The sequence below is a fragment of the Solanum stenotomum genome, chromosome 3 (assembly GCF_019186545.1).
Source record: "Solanum stenotomum isolate F172 chromosome 3, ASM1918654v1, whole genome shotgun sequence".
In the NCBI taxonomy this organism is placed as follows: domain Eukaryota; kingdom Viridiplantae; phylum Streptophyta; class Magnoliopsida; order Solanales; family Solanaceae; genus Solanum; species Solanum stenotomum.
The window spans coordinates 67,928,544-67,939,236 of record NC_064284.1 but is presented as its reverse complement, the minus strand read 5'-3'; positions in this window follow the sequence as shown (position 1 = coordinate 67,939,236).

Genomic DNA, 10,693 nt, shown 5'->3' with positions numbered 1-10,693 from the left:
GTTCTTATGGAGAGTTGAGTTAATATGAACTCGTGTCCCCAATTCGGTGCTCAATACTACTCCCAAAAATACTTTGGCTCATGCTTTTAAAATAACTTCTTTCTTTGATTGAGATAATTACTCAAAACTTAGCCCAAAGGCTCTTTTGGAAAACATGGCTCCTTTCTTACTTAAATGTAAAAACATTTAGAACTTCTTTGGGAAGTACATAGTTCCCTAATAACTTTGAAGAAAAGGACTCGACTCTTTACTCCTTACTTTACTTAAACTCTTTACTCCTTACTTTACTTGAACTCTTTACTCCTTACTTTACTTAAACTCTTTACTCAACTTGAAACTTCACTTGACTTGGAACTATCTTTCCTTGAATCGGAATTATGAATTCAAGGTGTTCGATCACATGTTATGGAAGGATTCTTGAATGCTTAGACGCACTTTGGAACGTCAAAAACAACTATAAAACATAGGTGAATTACTTTGGAACATGCATGAGAAAGTGAGAAAAGAAGAGGGGAAACTTGGCTGAGACTTCAGATTTCTGGTGACACAGATAGGACTTACGGACGCCATCGACGGACCGTAGATGGACTTACGGTCCGTACTGCAGATCCGTAGATTGCGTCAGAGATTTTTCCCCAGAATTCATTTAAGAAAAAGACTAAGTGTTGACCTACGGTCCTGACTTACGGTCCGTAGGTCAGGCCACGGACCGTAGGTCGTGACCGTAGATCGATGCCCCAAAAACCAACTTCTGTTCCGATTGACGGTTGACCAGTACGGACCGTCGATCGATCTACGGTCCGTAGGTCAGTCCCGTAGATGGGGATCGACAGCCCAGAAATTTCTGCAAATCGATGGTGGATCAACCTTTAAAGGGCCATAGCTCTTAGAATCATAATCCCCTCAACATACAATAGGTTTCAACTTAATGCACAACCCAATCAAGCTTCACAACGAACAATAACTTCAACAACCTCAACAACAATATCAACAACAACTAACAACTTCAACACTTCAACAACAATTCCCAATCTTTTCTCAAAGCATAGAATAAACTTGGTGTGTGTGAGGGAAAGGATCGACCCACACAAAAAAACTCACATACCTTGATAGGGATCACCCCCAACGAAAATCCACAATGGTCTTGACAAATCTCCTCTTTCTTCTCTTCTTCTTCTTCTCCTTCTTCTCTTCTTCAATCTCAAGAACCCTAACTCTTTCTCGTTCAAAAAAAAAAAAGGGACAAAAATGATCCAAAGATCATCCTAATACAACAATATGAGCTCAAAAGAATTGGCTAGGGAAAAGACTAAAATGCCCTTAATGATTCCCGGACGGATTTCCTTGTCAACTGCCCAACTTTCAAAGGTCATAACTCCCTCATATGAACTCGGAATCGAGCAAGCTCGGTGGCGTTGGAAAGGTCGTTCCACGAACTTTGCAACCATAACTGGAATTCCACCTAACTCATCCTGAGCTAGAATTTATGGCTGTTCAAAGTTGGCCAAAATTTCACATTTTCCATACTTGGCCAAAATTTCCAAAACTTTAAATTCTTCCCAAAAAAAAAAAATTCCAATTCTAAGCCTCTTCAATTATTTCATATTGCCGGATGTTACAAACTTCTTCAACAATATTAACTCCAATTATTGTCGAACTCTTACAAGACTTGTTTTCGGCAGTTTTGTTATCTTCCTCAATCTTGACCCGAATCACAAGATCTTCAAGCTTCATTTCCTTATGTTTATGCTTTAGATAATTCTTGAAGTCGCTCCACGAAGGAGGTAACTTCTCGATCATTGCAGCTAATTGAAAAGCTTCATTTACTACCATATCCCAATCGGATCATGGAAAATAAGTTGAAATTCCTGCACTTGTGATCCAACAGTTTTACTATCTGACATTTTATAGTCTAAAAACTTTGCGACCACAAACTTTTTCAAGCATGCATCTTCCGTTTATATTTCTTCTCAAGTGCATCCCACAATTCTTTCGAAGTTGTCATTGCACTATAGACATTATATAAGTCATCCTCTAAAGCACTCAGAATGTAGCTCTTACATAGGAAGTCTGCCTGTTTCCATGCTTCAATAATCATGATTTTTTCTGTCTGGCATTTCAGCAGCAGGCACCAGAGTTTCTTCACTGGTAAATTTCTGCAGACTAAGAATGGTAAGCCAGAAAAATACCCATTGCTGCCATACTTTGAAATTCACACCAGAGAATTTTTCCAATTTCTCTGTCGGTGGTACAACAATTCGGGTTGGTGTAGCAACAACCACCGTAACATTATTGTTTGCCATTTCTGATAAACAAAAATCGATACAGACTTAGTAAGCAATAACTTAAATTGCAAACTTAATAGGAGTATAAAACCACAAAGGTTTTTCTCTCCACCAGAAACATAGATTAAAAAATAAATAATAATTTCCTTAAGATTGTTGCACAATTTGTGTTTAAAAACAGTACTACTGATTACAACAAACTTTGCAGAAACACGAAGTTACCAAAGTTTCATTAACCAGTGAAGAACAAAAGAACAAAATTTAATTCACAAAACTAAAATCTGTAAAAACATACTAGAATCTGTAAAAAACAGAATAGGAAGAAGATCAAGCCCACTGAATGCACAATGTTCCCTTAAGGAAATTATTCTCCTCTAGGATCCAAGGTTTATGTATTTCTAGGATAGAATGATCTCAATCACCAATCTATTGATACCTAAAACTTTGGTGTCAGTGAGCCACTCAACGACAGTAAAGTACACGAAAATATTTGTGCAAAAGAAGAAAAGAAAGCAAAAATTCTCGTAAGTAAAAAATCTGAAGAATCAGTGGTATTTATAGCCAAGAAGCACTGGTTTTGAAAGGTTGCAACTTTTCAGAAACCACACGACCATTCCAGAAAGTTTGCAACCTTTCAAACAATCATGGCTGTTCTTGAAAGTTGCAACCTTTCAAAATAGTCATCTCCAATGGCGGGAAATTCAAATTAAAATGGGAAAGTGTTTTAAATAAATGAGTTGCGCGGATCTGTGTCGGGTCAAAACGTTTCGGTTAATTAACTAAATAATTGAAACGTTTTGGCCATTTAATTTTATCATTTTCCGAAGCTGAAACCGAGCCGAGCGAGCGACGACGACAACGGTGCGAGAGGGGTCCCTCTTTCCAACCCTTTTATCAACTAATAGAAGTGTTTCTCTATTTAAACACTTCTATTTTTCTTTCCACCACCAATGAGGGAGAAATGCCTTTTTACAAAAGCATAAGAGAACTTTTCAAGTTCCTCTTTTTTCATCTTCCCTCCATTTCCCATTAACTCTTGCTATATACCCAACAATGAGTGAAGTTGCATTTGAAGAGGTTTAATTTGTTCGAAGCAGAGCAGAGACACTTATCATAGACATGCATTTACATGTCATTGTCATTTTTCAACTTCATATAGATTTGTTGGTCCTGATTATATTCTGTCTCCAGTTTGATGGTTCCTGGTGCCAATTTGAGTCAAATTATTCGCCAAAGGGGGGACACTAATTCAAGAACGTCGACTCTTCTGGATGTGTTTGAAGCATCATTTTGAACATGGTTATGACAAATTTTTCAAAATTTCAGAATGTAACTGTTTTGGAGAAGTTCATTAGTCAAAGACAAGAAAGTGCGAGAGTTGTTCAATGAACTGAGGTGTTCAAAATTTCAAAATGTAACTGTTTTGGAGAAGTTCATTATCATGTCAAAGACAAGAAAGTGCGAGAGTTGTTCAAAATTTCAGGATACTGTGGGCATGCAGATACATGTAGTCATTTATCTCCCAACAAATTTTTTCTTATTATTAGCAGGTCGATATTTTTACCACTTGATCTCCTACCAGAGTCTGGCCTCTAACTTTGAGCAACACTGGACGCCATTTAAATAATGATTTAGGTGTGCCATTAAATTTCTTTCACTGTGAGACCAAAATGATCAATGGATGATAACTATTATTGCCACAAACAAATTGAAAAAGAATCAACACAAATCCACATATATATTAAAGCTGCTCAGACTATCTATAACTTAAAACATGCACTGGGAAGAAATAATTACCAAAAGCTAGGCTAAAAGTGGAAATTTTTAGTTAAAAGATTCAATCTTTCAATGAATTCTGAAGTATAGAAATTTACCTAATCATCTACTACTATTACTAACAGCAGCAAGTGGGGGTGTGGGAGGGTGATGTATTTACACCAAAAAGTATATTTGCTTTCCTGAACCTCTTGGATATCTGACGCATTCAAAGTAAATCAATGAGGCGTTACATTGACAAAATAAGATGGGGAAAAAGGTAAAGGTGAAATGGAATGTCTACCAGCCTTACAGTCCCATGAATCATGATCTTGCGGAACTGAAAGCATTAGTTCCTAATACTGAATTGGATTCAAGTTGCTATTTACCATAGTTGCTCGTACTAACTGAACAAAAGAACTAGGTAAGAAAGAGACACACACACAAAATCCATTCCTACTTGTCAGTTCAATGAGGGTGAGTATGTATAAGTTGGAGTGTGCAGCATCACAAGATCTTAAACTTCCCAAGTAAATCCAAGAATGTTCTGTATTATACTTTCTATTCACACCAAGTAAAAGCAAGGGGAAATGGAGAAATTTGAGGGAGAGAGCAGTGATAAATGACAAATGGAAGAAATGAAAATTAATGAAGAGAAACGTAAGACTGTGACAATGTGGGCACTTAAAAGAGTAACACGCGACATAAATAATAAGAAACTGAGCTCCTTTGGTCCTCCACAAGACCTAAAGCTGCAGACCAAATCAGTCAATTGCCAGATGCTCTTTTCCTTCACTCTCTTATACCGACTGAGCAGACGCTTGTAACGGATATCTGATCCCATTGGCATAAGAGAGAGAATGTGATAAATGACAAATGGAAGAAATGAAAATGACTGAAGAGAAACAAAAAACTTTGACGATGTGGGCACTTTAAAGTGTAAAACGTAGTATAATTAATATGAAACTCCAAGAGCTCCTTTGGTCGTCCACAAGACGTAAAGCTGTAGAGCAAATCAGTCAATTGCCAGATGGTCGTCCACAATATAGACCTAAAGTTGTAGTGCCTGAATCACTTTTCGTTTGGATCATTACTCATGAAATGGTTTTCTCATGTAAAGATTGCCATTTCTAAACAAAACCACAAACAACACTTCTGATTAGCATATGCCAGCAAAGTGAATACAGAAAATGTTTCATAAGAAACCAAGATCGAGACTATAACATTTGGTTAGTACAAGGGTAATTTCAATAGTAATTAGTTATACACTACATAGAGATGATAAAGATTCCACGAGTAGTATATCAAAAACTCAAAAAATATAAGGCAACATTTCTAATATCTCGAGACAGGAAACTAGTAGCAGTGAACTCATACAAAGCCACTCCTGGAAGTTAATCGTGTTATCTCCTGTATTCAGATTAGCAAACCAAAAATAATAAAAGATGAAAAAAAAAGAACAATTCGAGTCCACAGAACCCACGGTGTGTCCTTAAGAAGTTTAATCCCCTCAAGTACCCGAAGTTGCAGATTAATTCCTCCCAAGATAAAATGAATTAACCATTAAAGAAGTAGTGGTACCTCAAACTTAGATAATTTCAACGAACTCAAAAAGACAGCAACGAATCACACACAGACATGATTGATCAATTTTGTTTTGTTAGAAATGTATGCAAAAGAAGGGAAGAATTCAATGCTGAAAATGAGAGAAAACCTCTTTATTTATAGCCAACAAAGGGTAAAGGTCACAACCCTTTGGAAAGAAAACAACCTTTCAGAAAGGTCACAACACTTTGGAAAAGGCACAACCTTTCAAACGGTCACAACCCTTTAGAAAGGACACAACCTTTCATAAAGGTCACAACCCTTTGGCATAGTCACAACTCTTCAGGAGAGTCACAACCCTTCATTTCCTGTTCACACCTTTAAAATCCAACAATCCCCCACATGAATAGGGGATGACTATTGTTAAAACATATGCATGAAAAACTATGTGATTCGTAATTAAGGATTGATTGCCTCTGGATAAGTGGGTTTCCCTTTGAACTTTCCATAGTGAACATATATCGAATATACTCGGTCAATCGGTAGATTTGATATCTTTGAACCGTAGAGCTTTGGTGTATACCTAGACAACATAAGTCACACAATCAACCTTTGAACTGTTTTTGGTTCTCATTGTTTTTTTCGTTTCAGCCATGAACACGTCTTGGTTTATAAGTGCGTAGAGAACTGGCCTTACCGAATTCTCCTTGAAGCGGCTTACACTTCACACTTACATAGGTGATTTCTAAATGTGTTATCCCATAGATACACCATTTGATATACCCAGTATCAAATTTAGAAATCATTAAAAAGTCCTAATGCATTTATCCGTGTTACTGAACATTGTCTTATCATGAGAATGGACCATAAAAAATATTTTGACTATGTTAAACCGTCATCAATGACTTTGTTTGATCTCCTTGAACCTAGATCTTGGAATCTCTAGTCTTCTAGGTAGATTTACCGCCACAATGACTTATTCTCGGCCATAGTCCCATTTCCTTTAATAATCTATCAACTCCCTCTCTAGTTAGGCCTTTTATAAGTGGATCCGACACGTTATCCTTTGACTTTACATAGTCAATTATGATAGTTCCATTAGAGAGTAGTTCTCTAACGATATTATGTCTACGTCATATATGACGAGACTTTCCTTTCTTTACCAGAACTACAAAGCCCTTGGGTTGTTCCATGTAAATTTCTTCCTCTAATTTTCCATCTAAAAAAAATGTTTTCACATCCATTTTGACGAATTTGAAGGCCATATTTCGCAACTAGCGCAATTAACATCTGAATTGATGTAATCCTAGTTAGTGTTATTATCTGTCAAACAAGGCTTTCTTATTGTCTAAAGCCTATGACAACAAGTCTGTCTTTGTATTTGTCAATAGTTTCATCAACTTTCTTTTCCTTTTGTAGATCCACTTTGAACCCAAAAGTTTATTTCCTGGAGGAAGATCAACCAACTCTCAAGTATGGTTGTTCAAGATTGAATCTATCTTACTATTGACGGCCTTTTCTCAAAGAGAATGAACTTTTAGAATATATGAGACTCATTTTCAAGAAGAAATGTTACAAAATCAAACTCGTAGGAAGTAATTTGTCCATTGGCATTTACTACGCCTCTGAATCTCTTTAATAAGTACATTCTCCTTTGGTTCTTTCCAAGGTCCTTTAGACCCTTCACTTGACTATCCGATAATTCGGACTTATGAACCATAAATTGACACTTTACTATTTGTAGCATATCCAATGAACATACAATCCACAGTCTTAGGTCCTATTTTGACCCTTTTGGGAATAGTTCCCTCATTTCTATTTCTCATATGGAATAAACTGTATTGGAAATTGTTAGATCATTATCTTTCAAGAGTTATTGCTTGTATATACTTTAAGGGAGGACAAGCATTTCTCTATGATACAACAAAGCCTGAACAAACACAACTTTTTGTTGCTCCCTTTCTTAACAAACAAAAGTTTTTTTTATTTGTTACTCCCTTTACTAACAAACAAAACTTTTTGTTTCTCTCTTTTTGAACATACAAACTTTTGTTGTTCTCTTTTGCTATAATGATAGCACCCCCCACAAATTTTGTGGTAAACCTGAACTTATAAATAGGACATTCAACATTTCTTTCAAAGTTTGGTTTTTTCCTGTCAACAATTTCATTAGATTGAGGTGAGAATGTGCAGTAATTGGATGGATGATTCCATTTTCCAAATATATTTCTACAATAGAAGATTCATATTCTCCACATCTACCACTTCTAATCATGACAATTTTTTTTTATCCAACTAATTTTCAACTTCAGTTTTATATTGCCTATATGTTTCTATTGCTTCATCCTTACCATTCAGCAAATAAACATAACAATATTTAGTGCAATTGTCAATAAAATTTATGAAACACTTTTTCCCACCACGAGATGGTGTTGACTTCATATCACAAATGTCAGTGTAAATCAATTCTAAGGTATTAAAATTCCTTTCAACAACACATACTTGACATTTTAATTTATTGCACTAGAAGTTAGGCAAAACATCTAAATTGATCAGTTTTTGCAAGGTTTTGTAATTGACATGTCCCAAGCATTTATGTCACAAACAGTTTGATTCAAGCAAGTAAGAACAAATAGAAATACTAAGTTTGAAAAGACCTTATGTGAGGTAACATTTTCCCACAAATATTTTGTTCTTTACTTTTTATAACTTTCTCAAATACAGACATTGTTTTAGAGTCAACACCTTGCCATATGTCCTTTTCAGAAGGACCTTTCCATAACATTCAATTTGTTATAAAATTACCCATGACCATAGTCTCATCGGTCCAATAAGCGCAATATGACCCAAATGTTTGTTTTACAAAACAAACATAACATATCATTTTTCACCAATGTTCATGTCTATACAATTTTTTTAAATTTTAATAGACATATCTTTTCATGAAATATCACAATATTTAAAGTGAAACTTTTGTTTACATCCCTACTCTATTCAAATAGGGCAAAGCGTCGTGGTGACTCAAAAAATAATCAATTGATTTAATTTTAAAAGAATTTTAAGAATAAACAAATTTTAAAGGAGTCGCCACCTAATTTTAGGAAAAAACTAGAAAACCATTAAGTGATCTACGAAACCATTAGATTCTAAGTAAGGGGTTCAAGTTATTTCGAAGGGAAGGGGTTAGGCATCCTTCGAAATCCACAAATGTGGATCCCGATTGAATTCATTTTTTTCAAATTGAGGAGTAGAATAAAATATTGTACAAGTATAATAAACATGCAATATACACAAGTCATATGATAAAACAATAATATAAGAATCGGCCTAAATTTGCCTATCGTTAATAATATACAATAATGAATAAAAGTATAATTCGAACCTAGTTCGAATATAGCTTCAACGGAAAGCATCTCCGGGGTACCTGTAAACACACTTAGTAAAAGTGTTATTAGTAAATAAATATAAATAAAAATAAATAAAATAAATAACAACTTAAAATAAAAATCCGTCTTACTAATATGGAAGACCTCCAAAATCGACGGAGATATTTTCTCATTGGTCATTTTTAACAAATAAAATATATAAACCTAAACTAAATCTCCGTCTTTTACAATGTAAAGGCCTCCAAAATCGACGGAGAGATTTTCTCATTGGCCAATTTTATCATAAAACTTATATAAACTTAAACTAAATTTCCATCTTTTAAAATGTGGAGGCCTCCAAAATCGACGGAGAAATTTTTAATTGGCCAATTTTAACATCTTTCAATATCATATGAAACCAATAATATATATAAATATATAAAACAATAGCAGCACAACAATCCTATAAAGCTAACAAGAACGAAATAAAGTAATATTCAACATTTGAATAATACTAATTAACATAACAACATGAGTAATGAAATAAAAATAAAATAATCACTAGCAACATAACTGGTAGCAACAAAAACAATATAAAGAAATAAATAAAATTTAACACTGCCTAACTTTATAGTCAAAATGATGGTAACATAATAATAAATAAAATAAAGTTGAATAACAATAGATAAAACCAAATTATAATTAAATGCAGCCAAATAAAGTTAAAACATTATAAATATAGATATGGAAAGAAAAAATATTAACAAATAATTTGGAGTTTAGCGACTCCCACCGGCGATGACAAAGCAACATAAAATCAAGGCTAATTAAATATGATAGCTAACTAGTTAATTTTAACGCAATAACAATAGCAAAATAACCAATGGACATAAACCGAGCAACAGTGATAATAAAATAATAAAAACAAATTAAGTAACAACAACAACATCAAAACAACAACAATAAAATATCTAAGCTATAACAAACTTTATCTATTAACCATAATAAATAATTATTAATTAATAAAATAATTATAAATGACAATAACAGTAGAAAGATATCTAAAGCCATATATGAACATAAAGAAATAAAGCAATAGAAATAGCTAAATAAATCAAAGACACCAGGGAGAATAAAATCAACAGAAAAACACCACTTAACACAATAAGCAAAAAATAAACCAACATAACAAAAACATAAGCAACAAACAAGGAACAATAATTAATAATAAAGATCAAAACAACCCAAGTATCAAGCAATATTTAGAACAAAAATTAGACTAAGAGGAACCTGACTGGCGGAGCTCAGTGTTGTCTTCATTGTTGCTCCGATTTATGGTGAGATTCGATTCAGTGGAGATTTCACCGGAGTTCGTCAAAGTTGAGACAGGGCACATGTAAACAAACAAAAATCATAAAGGATAAAAGGTGGAAAGACTGGCCGTTGTTTTGGTATCATTTCCGGTGACTAGTTCACCGGAAAAGGGAGAAAAACGAAGATGGGTTTGGTCTGGTTGCGCCGGAAATGGTGTTTGGTTGTTTGGTGGTTCTCTACGGTGGGGTTTTGGGTCATTTCCAGTGGCTATTTGGAGTTGGAATCTGATGGTAGAAGCTCACTGCTTCAGTGATGGTAATGGCAGTGAACTGTTGGTTTTTGGGTGGCTAATGGAGAAGGAAAAATGGCTTCTGTGGGGTTTCATGGTTGTGGGTGGCTGGACAGTGGTGACTTTCATTTTAGACAATG